This window comes from Pelophylax lessonae (genome assembly GCF_965119305.1).
Source record: "Pelophylax lessonae genome assembly, chromosome: 7".
NCBI classification, from domain to species: domain Eukaryota; kingdom Metazoa; phylum Chordata; class Amphibia; order Anura; family Ranidae; genus Pelophylax; species Pelophylax lessonae.
In genome coordinates this window covers 29,578,111-29,603,068 of record NC_138774.1, presented here as the reverse complement: position 1 = coordinate 29,603,068, position 24,958 = coordinate 29,578,111, and the positions used below count along the sequence as shown (strand labels likewise).

General features: G+C 42.6%; 1 protein-coding gene across 1 annotated transcript in view; it reads right to left on the bottom strand.

The window, feature by feature from the left end:
• Window positions 1-12,899, bottom strand: part of LOC309559326 (TRPM8 channel-associated factor homolog) — a 75,869-nt gene extending 62,970 nt beyond the window's left edge. Inside the window, exon 1 of the mRNA XM_082262555.1 lies at window positions 12,839-12,899. The gene's annotated coding sequence lies outside the window, so the exon portion shown is untranslated. The remainder of the gene's footprint in view (window positions 1-12,838) is intronic.
• Window positions 12,900-24,958: the final 12,059 nt, after the last annotated feature.

Genomic DNA, 24,958 nt, shown 5'->3' with positions numbered 1-24,958 from the left:
GCCAATTTGTTTTATGCTACATATGTTTGGTAAAAAAAAAAATCGCAAAAAGCATATTTTGATTGGTTTGTGCAAAAGTTAAGGGAAAGATTTTTGTCATTTTTGGTGGGTTTTTTTTAACTAGTAAAGGCGGCGATCTGCGATTTTTTTGCGGTACTGCGACATTGCGGCGGACAGATCGGACCCTTGACTGACATTTTTGACACTTTTGGGGTTACCAGTGACATTACTGCAGTAATCAGTGCTATACATATGCACTGTTACTGCAAAAATGACACTGGCAGGGAAGGGCTTTACTGTATTGGAGAGGGAGGGGTTAAGTGTGTCCTAGGGGCGTGTTTCTAACTGTGACGGGATGGGACATGGCTACTAGTGTAAAAACAGAGATCAACGGTCCTACATAGTAGAACCGTCTGATCTCCATTTTTACACAGGGGAGAATGACAGGCTTGTTTAAATTAGTTGTCTGCCTTTCTCCCTTCCCGGCGAACGATCGCGAGTGACCGCCGGTCACACGCACTGACTTGTTAGGGAACGAGCCGGGGCGGGCGCGCGCCTCAGCGGGCGTGCGCTCGCCCGCTATTGGCTCACAAGCCAGTGACAGGCTAGTGACGTACCGGTACGTCACTTTGCCTGGCCGGGGCTGACCGCCGCAGTATATGTACTTGCGGCGGTCGGCAACCGGTTAATCAGTACAGTATGCTTCCGCTAAAAATTGATAGACAAAGACATGATCAGAAACCCGAAAATAACCTGGAAAAAGCCTGGCTGCCATTGTTTTTGTTTTGCACAATCCGATACGTAGCTACGCAACCAGGAAGCTTTTCCAGAATCGTACGAAAAAGAAAAATCATACGGTTAGTACTCATTGTTGGGTTCGATACTAGTATCATGCAACAAAATGCGGACGATAAGTCGTCCGATTATCTGTGCAATAATCATACTGTCTAATCAGCATCTTGATATGCCACACCTGTGAGGTGGATGGATTATCTCGGCAAAGGAGAAGTGCTCACTAACACAGATTTAGACAGATTTGTGAACAATATTTGAGAGAAATAGGCCTTTTGTATACGTAGAAAAAGTCTTAGATCTTTGAGTTCAGCTCATGGAAAATGGGGGCAAACCTCCCTATATACTCGGCTTTGTGTTTTTGGGGCTGTTCGGACCAGGGCGACATGAAGGATATATGGTGGTCATGCTCTAAAGTTAAGAAGTTGTGGATTCAGGTGTACGCATTGGTCAATACACTCTTCCATTCCAACAACGCAAAGATGCATGGGAAGCATTACTTCACAAACCAATTCTTGAACTAACTAAGCGGGAACATATCCTGGATTCCTGGCAACACATCTTTATGGCCACGAAAAACAAACCATAGAAACATAACCAGAGCAGGAAAACCCCCCTCCTCTCTTTTGAGGAGGTGAAGCGACGTGTGCATGGTACACTGACAAACGAAAAACTTACGGCGATACTCACATACACTAAGGACAAGTTTAGTAAGATTTGGCAACCTTGGCTAGACCAGTTCCCAACGATGAGACCAACGTCCTGCTTTCTGGACTTTTGAGCGGGGACCCTGCTTAGCCAGCCGGAGGTGGCCTTGAACCCCCCGGGGTGGGGTCCTTCTTCTTCTTCCTTTCTTTTTTCCTTTCCACCAATTTCATTCTTTGGATCTCTTAATCTAACCCCTGCTCCTTTCATTTTCCTTTTCTTTCCTTTTCTACTTTTCCTTCCTGGTTAACTATAGTCAGAGGCAGTGGCGTCGGCAGGGGGGGGCTGACCGGGGCTATAGCCCCGAGTGGGCCCCAAAAAAAGCCCCGAGTCTCGTGTGGAATCATTATAATTATTAGCCCCGAGTGTCTCACTGTCCAGGCAGCGTTCAGAGCGGAGGATTTCAAATGCCTCCGCGCCTAGAATTGGCTCCGCCTCCACTCACCTCCCTCTTCTCCGGTGTTACGTCGGATGGATGGCACATGAGAGCCTCACATGCCAGCAGCTGCATACAGGGAGAGCAGAGCAGAGCAGTGTGCTGGTTCACGCCCACCACTATCCCCACCCACTTATTTTCCTGCCCTTCTCCATGTGCACACTGCACAGAAGCAGTTGGATTCCCTAGGGAGGTCTCCCTGTGTAATGGTAATTACCATTTGTATGCTAATTACTGTAAGCAGGCTCAAGGCAAGGCTCTTCTACTGTGTGTGTGCACTTGCTGTCTCTCAGTGCTGCTCTCTCTCCCTCAGCAGCCGTGTTCCTGGTTCAGGCTGTAGAGTAGACCATTATATCCAAACAAAGTTGAGGATTTTTATTGAATTAGCTTTGTAACTATTGCTTTTTGCAGGCTTTGTAAGTATTACTACTACTATGCAGTATTTACAAAGCCAGTTATAGTACTATGCCTGGTTTTGTGACTGTGCTCACAAAGCTATACTTACAGCTTTGTTCTGTACTGGGGGATATGGGTGAGTTGGGCATGGCATCCCAGGACTCTCCAGATGGCTCTGATTACTGCCTGACCTGTTCTGCACTAGGGTACATTGGATCCAAGCTGGCTGGACATTTGTCAGCCCTGTGTATTAACAGAAAAGCGGTGTGCAGCTTCAGGGAGGACTTTGGTAGAGGTTTCGGGGCAGTCAGTGCGGGGTCACACTTGTGCGATGCGGGAAGGCTGCGAATTCGCAGCCTGTTCCCACATCGCATCCGCACAAGAGGCAGTTCACACTGCCATATGCGATACGCAGGGGTGTCAATTAAATGTTAACGACACCCCCAGTTTGATCGCATATCGCAGTGCAATCTTACAGTTCGCACAGGATCTGATCACACAAGTGTGAACCACTGTGCGATCCGATCCTGATGCGGCTGAAAAAAAAAGGGTCCTGTGCATCGTTTGTGCGGGTGCAGTGCGAATTTCAGCCATACAAAGTGTATGGCTGAATTCCCATCCGCACAGAAGATCTCATGTAATGAAGGAGCAGTGCGCTCCGAATTACATGCGATCAGCGCACCCGCAGTAGTGTGAACTGGCACTTCCAGGGGGGTTGCCAGTGCCATGTGTCAGGCTGCCCTGTCACTGAACCTCCCTCCATTGTTCGGTGTCATTGCTCTGCCTCATCTCTCTGTATGAGGAATGTGCGATTCCTGCACGGGTCCAGGTCTGTGCACACTGCCTGTTGGAGGTGAAATGTGGGGGTGTGCCTGGATACTGCATTATTGACAGGCTGACCACCCTCTCTGATTGCCATTGATGTCACCTTTATCGGATCCTTCATTGCAACTTTTAAGAGCCAATTATGACTGTTTATGCAAAATTATCCAAAGGGACAAGCACAACATTTTTTTTCTCATGCAATCGCAGAACAATTGGTTTTAGTTTAATCAGTACAGTTATCATCCCAAAAAGAAAAAATCGGAAGAGCAAGACCACGCATGCTTGGAAACAAAAGAATACATTACTTTACAATACAACACATTACTTCACTTCCAATGTTGTTTTCTGCCTTACAAGAATTTTCATAATTTTAGTAACCTCTTCATTTTGATATGAGACTGGCATACTAAAAAAAAAAACGCAATCATTCGTCCAATATTCTCATTGCGTGTAAGAGGCTTTACTGAGGCAAGAGATCACAGTGGGCATGTTGGAGGGGTGTATAGCAGTTCTAGGGGTCATTGGACATCCCAATATCTGCAGGCTGCTTCTAATTGGTAGGACGCCCCCTGATTTCAACTAGCAGATGTCACCCTTAGCTGATCAAAGCAACTTAGAAATTGATTGTTCTGTTGTTATCTGATCATACATTACAACTTTTTACGGGACTGTGCATTATTATATGTCAATATAGGAGGCTTGTAACAGTCGAAGGGGTCCGCGGGCATCGCAGTATCTGCAGGCTGCTTCTGATTGGCAGGATGTCCCCTGATTGCATGTAGCAGGAATTCCCCTTATCTGATCAGTCTTTTCAACCTTTAAAGGCATTGTGTGCTGTTAGATCTCAATGGAAGATTCTTCATAGAAATCATAGGGAACTGTGGGTACCCCAATACCTGCAGGGCGCTTCTAATTGGTAGTATGCCCCCTGATTAACTGTGGCAACTTGGTAACGCATACTAGCTCATTATGAAGTACTTGCCTAAAAAAAAAGCCCCCACAGTGCCGACAGGACAGCTGACATGTTCGGCCGTCCTGCTTCCTGGATCGCGTCCTCCGGCCATCTGATTGGCCAGAGGCACAATGACATCACTCCCACGCATGTGCACAGGAGCCGCTGTTCACAGCACAGGGCTCTGAAGGGTGGCCATTCCTTCAGAGCGCATGCGCCGATGGCAGCGGCATGCACTGTAAATATCTCCTAAATGGTACATGTTTATGAGATATTTATAGCACCTATAGGTAAGCCTTAATATAGGCTTACCTATAGGTAAAAGTTTTTAAAGTGGGTTTACAACCACTTTAAATAATGCATTACAATTTATCTAAACCCATTCGATTTTAGTCGACTAAATTGTAGGGCATTTTAGTCGACTAAAATGTACTGCAGATTTAGTCCACTGAATACAACTGATTGCAGATGACTAAAATTGACCAAAACAAAAATGGAATTTTAGTCAAAAGACTAAGACTAAGACTAAATTGAAATTTGCTGCCAAAATTAACACTGATGGTGTTTTTTATGCCAGAACAGATTGCTTGGAGTGCAAAATACGTATTGGCCCCTGCCTGCATTATGAGGGTCTGTTGCATTAGTCTTTCATTTCATTCGGTTAATTTGGTTTTATTTGTTTTCTATTGCTTTGGAAATTTGAATATAGTTTGTCAGTTTGAAAAGACCCAGATGTGTTTTATTTTGTGCTCTTTTTGAATCTGAAATTTAATTTTCCCTAAATATTTATTTTTGTTCCTAATTTGCTCTAAATTGTGTTCAGAGTTTTAATACTGTATCCTATGGAATTCAGTGATCCTCAACTCCGGTCCTCAGGGCCCACTAACAGGCCAGATTTTAAGTATTACCTTGGGGAGATGCAGACTAGAGTACTGCAATCACTGAGCAGCAAATGAGATCACCTGTGATGTATTTCAGTTATCTTGCAAACCTGGCCTGTTAGTGGGCCCTGAGGACCAGGGTTGAGGACCACTGCTATGGATCACTCTGGAAAAAACATTTTTGGTACATTTTGGAAATGTACTAGGGATAGACCGATATGATTTTTTTCAGGGCCAATACCGATATTTCGGTCACAACGTATCGGCCGATATTTTGTACATTTAAAGTTTTGAAAAATAAAGAACATTTTTGACACAAATCAGATACTGAACATGTTAATTTTTGTTTAATGCTTAATGGCCGGCTGTCTGGCACCCTGTGGTGGGTGGCTGGCTGGCTGGCTGGCACCCTGTGGTGGGTGGCTCACTGGCTGGCACCCTGTGGTGGGTGGGTGACTGGCACAGGGGCTGTGGGTGGCTGGTACAGGGCCTGTGGGTGGCTGGCTTGCTGGTACAGTGCCTGTGGCTGGCTGGTACAGGGACTATGGGTGTCTGGCACCCTGTTTGTGAGTGGCTGTCTGTCTGGCACCCTGTGGTGGGTGGGTGGCTGGTACAGGGCCTGTGGGTGGCTGGCTGGTTCAGTGCCTGTGGGTGGCTGGTACGGGGCCTGTGGGTGGCTGGCTGGTACAGTGCCTGTGGCTGGCTGTCTGGCACCCTGTGGTGGGTGGCTGGTTAAGGGCCTGTGGGTGGCTGGCTGGCTGGCTTGCTGGTACAGGGACTATGGGTGTCTGGCAGTCTGGCACCCTGTTTGTGAGTGGCTGGCTGTCTGGCACCCTGTGGTGGGTGGGTGGCTGGTACAGGGCCTGTGGGTGGCTGGCTGGTTCAGTGCCTGTGGGTGGCTGGTACAGGGCCTGTGGGTGGCTGGCTGGTACAGTGCCTGTGGCTGGCTGGTACAGGGCCTGTGGGTGGCTGGCTGTCTGGCACCCTGTTTGTGAGTGGCTGGCTGTCTGGCACCCTGTGGTGGGTGGGTGGCTGGTTAAGGGCCTGTGGGTGGCTGGCTGGGTGGCACCGGCTGCTGTGGGTGGGTGTATGGCTGTGATACACTCCCGTGAGACTAGTCCTGACTCCAGACGAGGCTGTCCAAGGTGAGGGAGGCGGCCTAAGAAGGCAGAATGACGTCACAAAAATATCGGCCAGTTCCGGGGCCAATACCGATATGTCGGGGAAAGTGCATATTGGCCCTAGATATAAATCGGCCTTGCCGATAATCGGTCTAGCCCTAAAATGTACCATTGTCACACTTTCTTTAATGCAACTTATTGAACATTTATTTTGAACATAGTGCAGAGAAATTCTGTGACGACTGCATGTAATGGGGGCAGTGCACTATGTAGGTGGGGCTTTGTGTGGGTGTGGCTTGAGTGTGGACACAGCAGGCCCCATAATCTCCTATTTCCCAGGGGCCCCATGAGTTGTCAGTCCACCCCTGGCCAGGTGTGTCCACTCCACACCGACTCCACCTGCCAGCACCTGGCCTGCTGCACCTCAACATAATAAGGTATGTAATGTTAGAGTCAGGAATGCAGGAGGGCGGGGTGCTGGGAGGCAGGAAGGTTTAATGTAAGTGTCAGTCAGTCAGGAGTGCCAATGGGTAGTGGCGCTGGTTGGCACTGACAGGGAGATGCAATGTCAGGGTGCATAGGGTTATGGTGGTCATCTCCTTCATTAGACGAGTAAATATATGCAATTAGGAAGTTACAATGTTTGAAGGGGCTGGTAATCCGTCCCTTATCCCCAGACCAAACAGCCTGTAATTACCATACAGTCAGTAACAAAGATTTGCTCATAAAATCCCACCAAATCAAGGCAAATTTGGCTGATTACAACTTTGTTCATCAGGACATTTTGTAATTCACTGAACGAGGACATAAAAAAATGCTTAATCTGCTTCAGAATCAATGTCTTGAGATAGTCAAGATTGTGATTAACATGAAACTCTCATACTAAAGGAAAACTAAACTCACTTAAACAGCATTCATTATTTTGATTCATTATGCTGCTAACATTAGTAAATAGATAGGGAGGTAAATTATGTGCAAAATATTGGTACAAAAATTGTTTTTTTTTTTTACTTTTCTTCAGTTTCTTCCTGGTTTCTGGCCTAGTCCAAATGAGGTAATACATCCCAGGAGACTTTAAGGGATTTTTCTTTTCAGCTGGAGGAGGAGATTTTTCATATATGAGCTAAGGGCACACAAGGGTGTCATTTCTGAGCTGGCATCTCAGCCCAGAAAGTGGATGCTGACCAGGATAGTGACTTAACAAAGATGGCACTGTCCTTCTGGAGAGAAAAGCAGATGAAGCCATTGTCAGAAGTACTGTGATCTCTGTATTAGGTAATAAACATCGTGTCGTGTATTACTTACACATTACTTTGCACACTTTGAATTGGATACCCTACACACAACAGACGTAGCAAAGTAGCTTTTGCAAAAAATATATACTGTAAATGTGAAAAAACCTTCCCACGCACTCTTTGTGTTACACTGTTTTCAGATATTTATTTATGCACTATAATTTGTATGCACGTTATTGAAGGAGAGTGCTGCACTTTTTTTGTGACTAAAGTAGCTCTTGCGCCTTTATTCTGCGGTCGTTCCCGGGCATCTGTTAGCCACCTGTTGGGGTGCCATTAACCAATTCCCAGCCAAGGACATTCCTGTATGTCCTTGGGTTTCATTGGTTATACCGGGATGATACCGGCACCTACCTCTTCATCCAGTGATTCTCTTTCATGCAGAAATGATCCGAGTGGCTAATTAGCCACTTGATCACTTCTGCGGGTGGCGGAAGGAGGTCCCACCCCCAGGGGCATGGCTAGGTGTCATTGCTTTGGTATCATAATGGGTTCATAGAACATTTTATGGTGGGGCATTTAGCAGGGGTGAGGGGGGGGGGCATTGGGTGGAGCTTGGGGCGGGACTTACTTTAAAATGTGGGAGGGGTTATCAAATTTACCTTCGGGCTGAAGCCCCTGGTCTTTTTCTCACCTAGCAACGCCCCTGGTCAGAGGTCTATGTGTAGAGATTATTATTGCTCTCTGGCCCCAATTTTGAAATTATATTTTAATCTCCTTTACCAATCTTTAAGTGGATATATTTTGAAATGTATTTTATTTTGTTTTTACCCCTTTTGTTTTCTTTTTTAGTTTTGGAGAGATTTCTCACACTTTACCTCATATGCTACCACGGGTCTACTTCAGATACCATCCTAAACTGGTCATACAATGACTTCTGGAATAATGTCTGTTTAGTATGTCCTCTAAGTCCAGACTACTAAGACCTATATGATTGGTTAATACATTCTAGGCTGTTAAGGAACCAAGATAAATCAATCTAGCTACCCTTAATCCTGGTTGGAAGCCAAAAGATTTAGTATATCCAGGGCCTAATTGTCCTGAACATTAAGTCCCCGTTCACACTGGGGCGACCTGTGAGGCGACCTGGTCGCCTCACAGGTCGCCGTAGGTCGCCTTCCATAGGGAAGCTGCGGACCCGTTCTAATAGGAGCGACACAAGTCGCTCCGACTTAGAAAAAGGGTCCGGAGCTTCTTTGGGGCGACCCGGAGCGACCGTCATAGACTTCAATGTTATGAAGTCCGTGCCGGCCACTCCGAGGTCGCGGCGCGCTGCTCACACCGCGACCTCGGAGGTCGCCCCGGGAAGTCGGATCGCCCCAATGTGAACGGGGCCTAACACAGTTTGTTATATTGTCGTTGACTACTAGCCTCTGAATTTGTTTACTGTTTTATAAGTTTACTTGTACTTAATAAAAATATTGTAAAAGAAAAATGGGGGCCAAAAAAAAAGGGGTGCGTTTATAATTTTGTTCAGTGTAGTTGCAGCTGATAATTAAGAGCTGCCTGCACAGTACAGACAGGGTTAATTATGGCAAACACAGCTGTCCATAAACCAAGAACAACCTAGGATTTTTCTCACTGGAGGGTCCAGAAAAGAGCATCCAAAAATTAAGCTGCAATTTTTACATGTAATATTATTTATTTATTTATTTATTTTACTTATGCTATGTGAATTGGGGGCATGTGGCAAATAAAAAGAAGGTGTTATCCCAATTTGGCTGCAAAGATGGAAATACACATTACAGTAAATTGTTTGGTACTGCCAGCCCTTAAAGGTTGTCTTTTCCCATCAAATCACTGTTTACAGAACTCAAAGAGCCACAACACTTTCCTGATCAGATGGGAGTAAGGTGTCAATCAGACAGTGGGATCTTCAAAGCAAACTGCTCTGTTGTCTCTTTAAATCACCCGTACTGCTCTGAGAAGCCTTTGTCATGTATTGTATTTTTTACTTGTAAAACAAAAAATGAATAAACTTTATGAATAAAAAACTGTGCCTGGACAATAAACTATTTACTATAATCTTCAAGGGGTAAAATCAATAAAGTGCAATTAGTGTAGAATGCCAACAATTTTCAAACGCCCAATAAAGTGCTTTCTTATCCATAAATACAGTATGTGCAATTCATAATAAATGTGTATCACATCAAAATAATATAATTACTGTAATGGAGCTCCAATAACCAGCCTAGGTATCTCCTGTATACTCCTTGAAGCTGAGGAAGTGCTAAAATATCCAAGGCAAAATTCCCCCCCCCCCAGTAACTGGACGACACACAGTTCTGAGAGTCAACTAGAAATGAACTCTTTATTGCAACAGACGAGATCTATACTCTGGGAAAACCCCTCCCTCTTCGAGCCATTCCACACACAGACATGCACATCCCATAATAAGCTTATTTAAGGCAGACAGGAACAATAGGACAATGGAATGCAGTTATTCAACAATAACAAACCCCCACTCCATTAGCATGGGTCTGTGAAACACTTCTGCCATATTCTAGCAATCTGCAATACATCCCCACATATCTCCTGAGGGACACTGCTCAGAAATATTATGGTCCCAAGTGAAAGAGTCCCTCACTCTTTCAACACAAACCACACTCTCAGTGTCCATTCTGCTACAATTACAATTATGAACAGTCTATTCAAAAAAATAAAAAAACAATTATATATTAGTGTCCTGTGTCCATTTTCATTAGTATGCTATATTCTTACAGAAGAAAATAATAGAAAAGAAAATAGTGCATATATAAAATTTTCTCCACCAGTGGGTAATATGGGCTTGCTTGTATTTGTAGTGTGATTGTTCCTCCACCTGTATAATACCACTCTCACCTCACAAGATGGGCCAAATATATATCAGATCAAACACTCCTTTACCCTTTTACATAGCGTTATGCTCTTTTGTATGTATCCTTCCAGGTTTATATGTTTCTCTCATTATTGGTGCATAGGATTCTTCAATGTTAATTCATTGCCATCCTGGTTCCTCTTAGCTTTTACTCCCATATAGGACCAAAAATAAAATAATTCTCATAGTGCTTACTGTTTTTTTAGCTTTACTTTTTTTTTAAAATATAAGGTTGCACTCACAATGTATGAAAAATGAATTTGCCTGTATAAATGACAATGGACACAGCCTCTGTGTACCTTTGTACCTCCAACAAAATGGCGCTCCGCTCACTTCTGGTTGCGGCGTGACGTCACTGGCTCCTCTTCCCTATGTGTTACATCACTATACCACGTGACTTCATCAGGGGGATGGGCCACAAATGGGTCATACATTGTTGAGTGCATCATTTTATTTAAAAAAATAAAAATAGAGTTAAAATAACAGTAAACACTATGAGAATTATTCTATTTTGGGTCCTATATGGGAGAAAAAGCTAAGAGGAACCAGGATGACAATAGATTAAAATTGAAGATTTCTATGCACCAATGATGAGAGATCCCTATTAACCTGGAAGGATACATACAAAAGAGTATAAAAATTCCATGTAAAAGGGTAAAAGCATGTTTGACCTGATATACTGTATATCAGGTCCATCTTGTGAGGTGGGAGCAGTATTATGCTGGTGGCGTAATAGGGGCACTGCAAATACAAGCAAGCCATTATTACCCAATGGTATGCACAAATTTTTTTATTTTCTATTATTTTCTGTTGCTAGAATATAGCATACTAAAGAGAATGTAAACATGACACTGATAAATATATATATATATATATATATATATATATATATATATATATATATATATAAATAACTTTTTTGGAATGGACTGTTTAGAATTTTAATTATATTATATTGATGTGATACACATTTATTATGAATTGCACATACCGTATTTATGGCACAGAAAGCTTTTTAATGAGAATTTGACAATTGTTGGCATTCTACACTAATTGCACTTTATTGATTTTTATCCTTGAGAATTATAGTAAATCGTTTATTGCGCAGGCACAGTTTTTTAGTCTTATGCTGTAATAAATAGGTAAGGTGTGAATCCTATTTTTGTGCCAGCAGCAGTATCTTATGGTTATATACTTTCATTGGGCACATACTTGTTAGGGCTGGAGCATTTTATACAAATTATGTATACAAATTAAGTATAAAAATAATAATAAAAAAAAAAGATATAAGATAACAGTTTAACCACTTTAGCCCCGCTCACATGGAGGCTACTGCGGCAAAGTGCCGCGATCCCGTCCAGCGACGTAGACCTACGTCGCTGGACTCCGCCCCTTGAGGGCGGCGCTCGCGCGCCGCCGGAGGCTCGCTCCCGCTGTGTTCATTCACAGCGGGAGTCGGGCCAGGGGAGGAGCAGCGGCGATTGCCGCTGCTCTGCCCCGATCATCGGGGATCGAGTCTGGAGATCCGCCCGCTGTGTGTAAACACAGCGGGCGGATCTCCATAGTGACAGGGACTGACAGATCGGAGTGTTCAGCATAGCTGGACATCCGATCTGTCCTTCTGTCACTCAGTCACCTCCCCCCCCCCACACGTCAGTAAGCACCAGGCATACATTAACCCCTCCCTCTCCAATAAAATTAACCCCTTCCCTGCCAGTGTAATTTTTACAGTAACAGTGCATATATATAGCACTGATTACTGTAGAAATGTCACTGGTACCCCCAAAAGTGTCAAAAATGTCAGTCAAGGGTCCGATCTGTCCGCCGCAATGTCACAGTCCCGCAAAAAAAATCGCAGATCACCGCCATTACGCATTAAAAAAAAACACCAAAAATGACAGAAATCTTTCCCTTAGTTAGTAAACGCAATAACTTTTGCGCAAACTAATCAAAATACGCTTATTGCGATTTTTTTTACTAAACATAGGTAGCATAAAACAAATTGGCCGAAAATTTTAAAAAAATTTGATTTTTACATTTTTTTGGGGGGGAATTTCATAAAAAAAAATGTGAAAAATATTGTTATTTTTTCAAAATAAATGCTATTTTTTTGTTTATAGCGCAAAAAGTAAAAATCGCACAGGTGATCAAATACCACCAAAAGAAAGCTCTGTTTGTGGGAAAAAAAGGACGTAAGTTTCGTTTAGGTACGGCATCGCACGACCGCGCAATTGTCAGTTAAAGTCGCACAGCGCCGAATCGCAGAAAGTGGCCTGGACGGAAGACAGCAAAATCCTCCGGTGGTAAAGTGGTTAAAAATGTATATTCTATAAAAAAAAAATCAGATAAAATTGACCTTAATCCATTATAATTTTACTTTTCAAACTTTTTCTTTCATCAGTAGCTAAATCACTACATCACATGATATAAATATAAATCTATCTGGTTCTTATTTATTGAATGTTGCCTATTGATGTTCACTCATTTTGTTTGCTTGTCTACCTGAAAGTTTATTACTGTCTCGAACAATTACAAATTAAGCCATTTGTCTGCACGATAAAACCTGTAGAAGACTTACTTCAATAGGGCGATTTCTCTGTCTAGTACTGCAGCTGATGGTCAACGACTTTCAGTGTTACCACATCACAATCTTCAGTTCCATGCAACGTTTCCCTATTTATAGGAAATTCTGTGTGTAGCTTCAACGCCCCAATGAACCTCTTGATTGCGCAAGGATGTTTAATTAAAGGGATTACTATGCACATGTGTGATTGGTGAATATCATCATCTCCAAAACTATTTTGGGAATTAGTGCTAACCTCAGCCTATTTCTTAGGAAATGTTTTTTTTTTTTATCTTTATTTTGCAATAAGTACTGAATTCCTGTGATGGGTGTGACTGTGTATCAATGATATTAGAATGGCTATTAATTGCTGTTTTTTTTCTGTTACAAAGGTATGAATTATATGTTTCTTGTCTTCAATGAAAACACATTTATTTAGTCCAATGAAACAAAGCCCAATAAAGGGATCATGCTGTAAAATGATTGTGTACTAAAGAAGGTTTCCTGTACAGAAGAGAAGTATAAAAAAATATGCCATTTTAAACCCTCCATATATCATAGGACGAGGCACGGATTTATTCTAGTGTCCATAGCGTCATCATATGGTGACACTTATGGCTCGTTTCCACTGAGCTTTCTGGTATGGTTCAGTTTGGTATGGTACGCTATTTATGCCGTTTCCATTATGAATGGTACCCTAATTCCAAACCGTACCGTACCACTTTTTTGGTACCCTTTCGTTGGGGTACCAAGCACATTAGTACCGTACCAACAGGGTGGAGCTACACTCTGCAGAACTTGATTGGTTGACAGAAAATCGTCGATCACAGCTTTCTTGCTACACCACGCCTATCATGAAAGGGTACTATTGGCAGTGGAAACGTAAGGTGTACCGTTCTGAACTGTACCGTACTGAACCGAACCGTACCACTACAGCACTTTACTTGAAAAGACATGGCATTACCATCTTGTCCCCTTGCAGAACAGTATTCTGCCTCTCCCAGGGATGATCGTAGGTGGCCAGCAGACATTGGGTCCGCTGGACCCACTGATTGACATCCCTGCTAGCGAATCACAGCGCAATTATCACATTTAGTGGCTATTGAATAAAACTATGTACAGGTATGCCGTTTCACGCAATGGAGCCACATTGCCGCAGTAAATACATGGCGGACGGTCGCAAGTAGTTAATACCATCACATATTATTGTCAAAGACATCAGGAGAGAAAAGATTGTTGTTTTTTTTATATGTTAGAGAGAAGTATACTTGTTCCCAGGGCCAGGACAAGGTGTGGGCAGGACGATCGGCACTGTGGTATCATGTGAGATGGAGGGGCACCACAAGGAGATTGGGGGGAGGGGATTTGGTAGCAGCAGGGGGTAAGAATTGTTCTAGGAGGGCAAATTTGAGGGAGTGTGCTAGGAAAGGTAAACCTTTTTGCCCAGGGTTCAATAAATATTAAAGATGGCCAGTGGTCCGATCTGGAGGATTCTCCAGGCACCATAGCTCTTTTTTGTTTGTTTTTTGTTTGCACCATAGCTCTTGAAGATCAGATCATGTCTTGGTCAGTCTGATCATCAGTCATCAGATCTTCTTTACAGTGATTCTTCTTCAGTGCTTTTTATTTTGGATAAGGATTGCTTTGCAGAAAGTATTGTGAACAAATAACAGGCACTCTGGTTCAGATCCAATTACCAGATGTGTTTATCGGTAGAAACATCAACTCTGATGACTTTCCAACAGCTGAGTCATTAGTCATAATTAGTGTTGAGCGAACACGGACTGTATTATTCGTGTTCATACCGAATAATTGGATTTTTCTTACCCGAACACGGACCCGAATACTTTACTGTATGTTCGGGTAAAAATCCGTGTTTGGTCATTTTATTTCCGGGTTTGTATGTATTGGCGCGCTTTTAATGGCGGGCTTTCAACAGCCAATCAACAAGCGTTTAACTGGTGTGCCTTAAGCCATCCCAGCCATGCCTACAAATGTATTAGTAGCTGTGATTGGCCATCTGAAGCATGTGACCAAGTCTTTATAAGTTCGAGAACGAGCGCCGCTGCGTCATTATGCTGTAGTACAGGGACAGAGCACACATCATACGTGCTGGCTGCTGATTAGGGACAGGCAGGCAAAAAATCATATTGTGTCCGAAAAGAATTGAGGGACAGGTCAGAGTGCTGCAGGCAGGGCGAGATATAGGCATTTTAGGGCGAGGCTGGAGATATTTAGGGTCAGTGTTCTACAATCGATTTTGCTGTGTGGGGGGGGGGTTTGCAGTGCCGGCAGTGACCTATCTTATCAATCCTTTTAGGGAGATTTCAAAAGTTATACACTTTTTTCTATTCCACTATTCAATATACACCCTTGGGATAAAAAAATTAAATTGTGGCATAGTCTGTACTAATCTAGTTAAAAATTACAAACTTGAAAGAGGAATTTTCTTTTTTTTTTCCCTCCATAGCCTGCAGCAGAGCTGACTGATATAAGACACTGCTGTTCACATGTGCTATTGATAAATCACCAATTTTATATCATATTTTCTATTCCGCTATTCAATCTACACCTTTGGGTAAAAACAATTAAATTGCGGGATAGTCTGTATCGGTACGTGTGAGTTACACCTTTCCAATTTTTGGGGCGCATCTCATACTGCCGAGGATTTGAGGGTGCTTCAGTGTGCCTCCTGCCTGTTCCGAACTCCTCCTACTCCTCATCCTGCCTTTGGGGTTACAAAAAATAGTAATTTGGGCCTAGTCTGGGTCTCTATGTGTGAGATACATACACCTTTTGATATCATATTTTCTATTCCGCTATTCAATCTAAACCTTTGGGTAAAAACAATTAAATTGCAGGATAGTCTGTGTCGGTACGTGTGAGATACACCTTTCCAATTTTTGGGGCGCATCTCATACTGCCGAGGATTTGAGGGTGCTTCAGTGTGCCTCCTGCCTGTACCGAACTCCTCCTACTCCTCATCCTGCCTTTGGGGGTACAAAAAATAGTAATCGGGGCCTAGTCTGGTTCTGTACGTGTGAGATACATACACCTTTTGATAATATTTTCTATTCTTCTATTTAATCTACACCTTTGGAGTAAAAACAATTAAATTGCGGGATAGTCTGTGTCGGTACGTGTGAGATACATACACATTTTGATATTATATTATCAATTCCGCTATTCAATCTACACCTTTGGAGTAAAAACAATTAAATTGCGGGATAGTCTGTGTCGGTACGTGTGAGATACATACACCTTTTGATATCATATTTTCAATTCTGCTATTCAATCTACACCTTTGGGTAAAAACAATTAAATTGCGGGATAGTCTGTATCGGAACGTGTGAGATACACCTTTCCAATTTTTGGGGCGCATCTCATACTGCCGAGGATTTGAGGGTGCTTCAGTGTGCCTCCTGCCTGTACTGAACTCCTCCTACTCCTCATCCTGCCTTTGGGGGTACAAAAAATAGTAATTTGGGCCTAGTCTGGGTCTCTATGTGTGAGATACATACACCTTTTGATATCATATTTTCTATTCCGCTATTCAATCTACACCTTTGGGTAAAAACAATTAAATTGCGGGATAGTCTGTGTCGGTACGTGTGAGATACACCTTTCCAATTTTTGGGGCGCATCTCATACTGCCGAGGATTTGAGGGTGCTTCAGTGTGCCTCCTGCCTGTACCGAACTCCTCCTACTCCTCATCCTGCCTTTGGGGGTACAAAAAATAGTAATCAGGGCCTAGTCTGGTTCTGTACGTGTGAGATACATACACCTTTTGATAATATTTTCTATTCCGCTATTTAATCTACACCTTTGGAGTAAAAACAATTAAATTGCGGGATAGTCTGTGTCGGTACGTGTTAGATACATACACCTTTTGATATCATATTATCTATTCCGCTATTCAATCTACACCTTTGGGTAAAAACAATTAAATTGCGGGATAGTCTGTATCGGTACGTGTGAGATACACCTTTCCAATTTTTGAGGCGCATCTCATACTGCCGAGGATTTGAGGGTGCTTCAGTGTGCCTCCTGCCTGTTCCGAACTCCTCTTACTCCTCATCCTGCCTTTGGGAGTACAAAAAATAGTAATTTGGGCCTAGTCTGGGTCTCTACGTGTGAGATACATACACCTTTTGATATCATATTTTCTATTCCGCTATTCAATCTACACCTTTGGGTAAAAACAATTAAATTGCGGGATAGTCTGTGTCGGTACGTGTGAGATACACCTTTCCAATTTTTGGGGCGTATCTCATACTGCCAAGGATTTGAGGGTGCTTCAGTGTGCCTCCTGCCTGTACCGAACTCCTCCTACTCCTCATCCTGCCTTTGGGGGTACAAAAAATAGTAATCGGGGCCTAGTCTGGTTCTGTATGTGTGAGATACATACACCTTTTGATATCATATTTTCTATTCCGCTATTCAATCTACACCTTTGGAGTAAAAACAATTAAATTGCCGGATAGTCTGTGTCGGTACCTGTGAGATAAATACACCTTTTGATATCATATTTTCTATTCCGCTATTTAATCTACACCTTTGGAGTAAAAAACAATTAAATTGCGGGATAGTCTGTGTCGGTACATGTGAGATACACCTTTCCAATTTTTGGGGCGCATCTCATACTGCCGAGGATTTGAGGGTGCTTCAGTGTGCCTCCTGCCTGTTCCGAACTCCTCCTACTCCTCATCCTGCCTTTGGGAGTACAAAAAATAGTAATTTGGGCCTAGTCTGGGTCTCTACGTGTTAGATACATACACCTTTTGATATCATATTTTCTATTCCGCTATTCAATCTACACCTTTGGGTAAAAACAATTAAATTGCGGGATAGTCTGTGTCGGTACGTGTGAGATACATACACCTTTTGATATCATATTATCTATTCCGCTATTCAATCTACACCTTTGGAGTAAAAACAATTAAATTGCGGGATAGTCTGTGTCGGTACGTGTGAGATACACCTTTCCAATTTTTGGGGCGCATCTCATACTGCCGAGGATTTGAGGGTGCTTCAGTGTGCCTCCTGCCTGTTCCGAACTCCTCCTACTCCTCATCCTGCCTTTGGGAGTACAAAAAATAGTAATTTGGGCCTAGTCTGGGTCTCCACGTGTGAGATACATACACCTTTTGATATCATATTTTCTATTCCGCTATTCAATCTACACCTTTGGGTAAAAACAATTAAATTGCGGGATAGTCTGTGTCGGTACGTGTGAGATACACCTTTCCAATTTTTGGGGTGCATCTCATACTGCCGAGGATTTGAGGGTGCTTCAGTGTGCCTCCTGCCTGTACCGAACTCCTCCTACTCCTCATCCTGCCTTTGGGGGTACAAAAAATAGTAATCGGGGCCTAGTCTGGTTCTGTATGTGTGAGATACATACACCTTTTGATATCATATTTTCTATTCCGCTATTCAATCTACACCTTTGGAGTAAAAACAATTAAATTGCCGGATAGTCTGTGTCGGTACCTGTGAGATAAATACACCTTTTGATATCATATTTTCTATTCCGCTATTTAATCTACACCTTTGGGTAAAAACAATTAAATTGCGGGATAGTCTGTATCGGTACATGTGAGATACACCTTTCCAATTTTTGGGGCGCATCTCATACTGCCGAGGATTTGAGGGTGCTTCAGTGTGCCTCCTGCCTGTTCCGAACTCCTCCTACTCCTCATCCTGCCTTTGGGAGTACAAAAAATAGTAATTTGGGCCTAGTCTGGGTCTCTACGTGTGAGATACATACACCTTTTGATATCATATTTTCTATTCCGCTATTCAATCTACACCTTTGGGTAAAAACAATTAAATTGCGGGATAGTCTGTGTCGGTATGTGTGAGATACACCTTTCCAATTTTTGGGGCGCATCTCATACTGCCGAGGATTTGAGGGTGCTTCAGTGTGCCTCCTGCCTGTACCGAACTCCTCCTACTCCTCATCCTGCCTTTGGGGGTACAAAAAATAGTAATCGGGGCCTAGTCTGGTTCTGTACGTGTAAGATACATACACCTTTTGATAATATTTTCTATTCCGCTATTTAATCTACACCTTTGGAGTAAAAACAATTAAATTGCAGGATAGTCTGTGTCGGTACGTGTGAGATACATACACCTTTTGATATCGTATTTTCTATTCCGCTATTCAATCTACACCTTTGGAGTAAAAACAATTAAATTGCGGGATAGTCTGTGTTGGTACGTGTGAGATACATACACCTTTTGATATCATATTTTTTATTCCGCTATTTAATCTACACCTTTGGGGTAAAAACAATTAAATTGTGGGATAGTCTGTGTCGGTACGTGTGAGATACACCTTTCCAATTTTTGGGGCGCATCTCATACCGCCGAGGATTGCAGGGTGCTTCAGTCTGCCTCCTGCCTGTTCCGGACTCTTCCTACTCCTCATCCTGCCTTTGGGGGTACAAAAAATAGTAATCGGGGGCCTAGTCTGGTTCTGTACGTGTGAGATACATACACCTTTTGATAATATTTTCTATTCCGCTATTTAATCTACACCTTTGGGGTAAAAACAATTAAATTGCGGGATAGTCTGTGTCAGTACGTGTGAGATACATACACCTTTTGATATCGTATTTTCTTTTCCGCTATTCAATCTACACCTTTGGAGTAAAAACAATTAAATTGCGGGATAGTCTGTGTTGGTACGTGTGAGATACATACACCTTTTGATATCATATTTTCTATTCCGCTATTCAATCTACACCTTTGGGTAAAAACAATTAAATTGCGGGATAGTCTGTGTCGGTACGTGTGAGATACACCTTTCCAATTTTTGGGGCGCATCTCATACTGCCGAGGATTTGAGGATGCTTCAGTGTGCCTCCTGCCTGTTCCGAACTCCTCCTACTCCTCATCCTGCCTTTGGGAGTACACAAAATAGTAATTTGGGCCTAGTCTGGGTCTCTACGTGTGAGATACATACACCTTTTGATATCATATTTTCTATTCCGCTATTTAATCTACACCTTTGGGTAAAAACAATTAAATTGCGGGATAGTCTGTGTCGGTACGTGTGAGATACACCTTTGCAATTTTTGGGGCGCATCTCATACTGCCGAGGATTTGAAGGTGCTTCAGTGTGCCTCCTGCCTGTACCGAACTCCTCCTACTCCTCATCCTGACTTTGGGGGTACAAAAAATAGTAATCAGGGCCTTGTCTGGTTCTGTATGTGTGAGATACATACACCTTTGGATATCATATTTTCTATTCCTCTATTCAATCTACACCTTTGGGGTAAAAACAATTAAATTGCCGGATAGTCTGTGTCGGTACCTGTGAGATACATACACCTTTTGATATCATATTTTCTATTCCGCTATTTAATCTACACCTTTGGAGTAAAAACAATTAAATTGCGGGATAGTTACATAGTTACATAGTTAGTGAGGTTGAAAAAAGACATCAGTCCATCCAGTTCAACCTATAGTCTGTGTCGGTACGTGTGAGATACACCTTTCCAATTTTTGGGGCGCATCTCATACTGCCGAGGATTTGAGGGTGCTTCAGTGTGCCTCCTGCCTGTACCGAACTCCTCCTACTCCTCATCCTGCCTTTGGGGGTACAAAAAATAGTAATCGGGGCCTAGTCTGGTTCTGTACGTGTGAGATACATACACCTTTTGATAATATTTTCTATGCCGCTATTTAACCTACACCTTTGGAGTAAAAACAATTAAATTGCAGGATAGTCTGTGTCGGTACGTGTGAGATACATACACCTTTTGATATCATATTTTCTATTCCGCTATTCAATCTACACCTTTGGAGTAAAAACAATTAAATTGTGGGATAGTCTGTGTCGGTACGTGTGAGATACATACACCTTTTGATATCATATTTTTTATTCCTCTATTTAATCTACACCTTTGGGGTAAAAACAATTAAATTGTGGGATAGTCTGTGTCGGTACGTGTGAGATACACCTTTCCAAATTTTGGGGCGCATCTCATACCGCCGAGGATTGCAGGGTGCTTCAGTCTGCCTCCTGCCTGTTCCGGACTCCTCCTACTCCTCATCCTGCCTTTGGGGGTACAAAAAATAGTAATCGGGGCCTAGTCTGGTTCTGTACGTGTGAGATACATACACCTTTTGATAATATTTTCTATTCCGCTATTTAATCTACACCTTTGGGGTAAAAACAATTAAATTGCGGGATAGTCTGTGTCAGTACATGTGAGATACATACACCTTTTGATATCGTATTTTCTATTCCGCTATTCAATCTACACCTTTGGAGTAAAAACAATTAAATTGCGGGATAGTCTGTGTTGGTACGTGTGAGATACATACACCTTTTGATATCATATTTTTTATTCCGCTATTTAATCTACACCTTTGGGGTAAAAACAATTAAATTGTGGGATAGTCTGTGTCGGTACGTGTGAGATACACCTTTCCAATTTTTGGGGCGCATCTCATACCGCCGAGGATTGCAGGGTGCTTCAGTCTGCCTCCTGCCTGTTCCGGACTCCTCCTACTCCTCATCCTGCCTTTGGGGGTACAAAAAATAGTAATCGGGGCCTAGTCTGGTTCTGTACGTGTGAGATACATACACCTTTTGATAATATTTTCTATTCCGCTATTTAATCTACACCTTTGGGGTAAAAACAATTAAATTGCGGGATAGTCTGTGTCAGTACGTGTGAGATACATACACCTTTTGATATCGTATTTTCTTTTCCGCTATTCAATCTACACCTTTGGAGTAAAAACAATTAAATTGCGGGATAGTCTGTGTTGGTACGTGTGAGATACATACACCTTTTGATATCATATTTTCTATTCCGCTATTCAATCTACACCTTTGGGTAAAAACAATTAAATTGCGGGATAGTCTGTGTCGGTACGTGTGAGATACACCTTTCCAATTTTTGGGGCGCATCTCATACTGCCGAGGATTTGAGGATGCTTCAGTGTGCCTCCTGCCTGTTCCGAACTCCTCCTACTCCTCATCCTGCCTTTGGGAGTACACAAAATAGTAATTTGGGCCTAGTCTGGGTCTCTACGTGTGAGATACATACACCTTTTGATATCATATTTTCTATTCCGCTATTCAATCTACACCTTTGGGTAAAAACAATTAAATTGCGGGATAGTCTGTGTCGGTACGTGTGAGATACACCTTTCCAATTTTTGGGGCGCATCTCATACTGCCGAGGATTTGAGGGTGCTTCAGTGTGCCTCCTGCCTGTACCGAACTCCTCCTACTCCTCATCCTGCCTTTGGGGGTACAAAAAATAGTAATCGGGGCCTTGTCTGGTTCTGTATGTGTGAGATACATACACCTTTGGATATCATATTTTCTATTCCGCTATTCAATCTACACCTTTGGAGTAAAAACATTTAAATTGCCGGATAGTCTGTGTCGGTACCTGTGAGATACATACACCTTTTGATATCATATTTTCTATTCCGCTATTTAATCTACACCTTTGGAGTAAAAACAATTAAATTGCGGGATAGTCTGTGTCGGTACGTGTGAGATACACCTTTCCAATTTTTGGGGCGCATCTCATACTGCCGAGGATTTGAGGGTGCTTCAGTGTGCCTCCTGCCTGTACCGAACTCCTCCTACTCCTCATCCTGCCTTTGGGGGTACAAAAAATAGTAATCGGGGCCTAGTCTGGTTCTGTACGTGTGAGATACATACACCTTTTGATAATATTTTCTATGCCGCTATTTAATCTACACCTTTGGAGTAAAAACAATTAAATTGCAGGATAGTCTGTGTCGGTACGTGTGAGATACACCTTTCCAATTTTTGGGGCGCATCTCATACTGCCGAGGATTTGAGGGTGCTTCAGTGTGCCTCCTGCCTGTACCGAACTCCTCCTACTCCTCATCCTGACTTTGGGGGTACAAAAAATAGTAATCAGGGCCTTGTCTGGTTCTGTATGTGTGAGATACATACACCTTTGGATATCATATTTTCTATTCCTCTATTCAATCTACACCTTTGGGGTAAAAACAATTAAATTGCCGGATAGTCTGTGTCGGTACCTGTGAGATACATACACCTTTTGATATCATATTTTCTATTCCGCTATTTAATCTACACCTTTGGAGTAAAAACAATTAAATTGCGGGATAGTTACATAGTTACATAGTTAGTGAGGTTGAAAAAAGACATCAGTCCATCCAGTTCAACCTATAGTCTGTGTCGGTACGTGTGAGATACACCTTTCCAATTTTTGGGGCGCATCTCATACTGCCGAGGATTTGAGGGTGCTTCAGTGTGCCTCCTGCCTGTACCGAACTCCTCCTACTCCTCATCCTGCCTTTGGGGGTACAAAAAATAGTAATCGGGGCCTAGTCTGGTTCTGTACGTGTGAGATACATACACCTTTTGATAATATTTTCTATGCCGCTATTTAACCTACACCTTTGGAGTAAAAACAATTAAATTGCAGGATAGTCTGTGTCGGTACGTGTGAGATACATACACCTTTTGATATCATATTTTCTATTCCGCTATTCAATCTACACCTTTGGAGTAAAAACAATTAAATTGTGGGATAGTCTGTGTCGGTACGTGTGAGATACATACACCTTTTGATATCATATTTTTTATTCCGCTATTTAATCTACACCTTTGGGGTAAAAACAATTAAATTGTGGGATAGTCTGTGTCGGTACGTGTGAGATACACCTTTCCAAATTTTGGGGCGCATCTCATACCGCCGAGGATTGCAGGGTGCTTCAGTCTGCCTCCTGCCTGTTCCGGACTCCTCCTACTCCTCATCCTGCCTTTGGGGGTACAAAAAATAGTAATCGGGGCCTAGTCTGGTTCTGTACGTGTGAGATACATACACCTTTTGATAATATTTTCTATTCCGCTATTTAATCTACACCTTTGGGGTAAAAACAATTAAATTGCGGGATAGTCTGTGTCAGTACATGTGAGATACATACACCTTTTGATATCGTATTTTCTATTCCGCTATTCAATCTACACCTTTGGAGTAAAAACAATTAAATTGCGGGATAGTCTGTGTTGGTACGTGTGAGATACATACACCTTTTGATATCATATTTTTTATTCCGCTATTTAATCTACACCTTTGGGGTAAAAACAATTAAATTGTGGGATAGTCTGTGTCGGTACGTGTGAGATACACCTTTCCAATTTTTGGGGCGCATCTCATACCGCCGAGGATTGCAGGGTGCTTCAGTCTGCCTCCTGCCTGTTCCGGACTCCTCTTACTCCTCATCCTGCCTTTGGGGGTACAAAAAATAGTAATCGGGGCCTAGTCTGGTTCTGTACGTGTGAGATACATACACCTTTTGATAATATTTTCTATTCCGCTATTTAATCTACACCTTTGGGGTAAAAACAATTAAATTGCGGGATAGTCTGTGTCAGTACGTGTGAGATACATACACCTTTTGATATCGTATTTTCTTTTCCGCTATTCAATCTACACCTTTGGAGTAAAAACAATTAAATTGCGGGATAGTCTGTGTTGGTACGTGTGAGATACATACACCTTTTGATATCATATTTTCTATTCCGCTATTCAATCTACACCTTTGGGTAAAAACAATTAAATTGCGGGATAGTCTGTGTCGGTACGTGTGAGATACACCTTTCCAATTTTTGGGGCGCATCTCATACTGCCGAGGATTTGAGGATGCTTCAGTGTGCCTCCTGCCTGTTCCGAACTCCTCCTACTCCTCATCCTGCCTTTGGGAGTACACAAAATAGTAATTTGGGCCTAGTCTGGGTCTCTACGTGTGAGATACATACACCTTTTGATATCATATTTTCTATTCCGCTATTCAATCTACACCTTTGGGTAAAAACAATTAAATTGCGGGATAGTCTGTGTCGGTACGTGTGAGATACACCTTTCCAATTTTTGGGGCGCATCTCATACTGCCGAGGATTTGAGGGTGCTTCAGTGTGCCTCCTGCCTGTACCGAACTCCTCCTACTCCTCATCCTGCCTTTGGGGGTACAAAAAATAGTAATCGGGGCCTTGTCTGGTTCTGTATGTGTGAGATACATACACCTTTGGATATCATATTTTCTATTCCGCTATTCAATCTACACCTTTGGAGTAAAAACATTTAAATTGCCGGATAGTC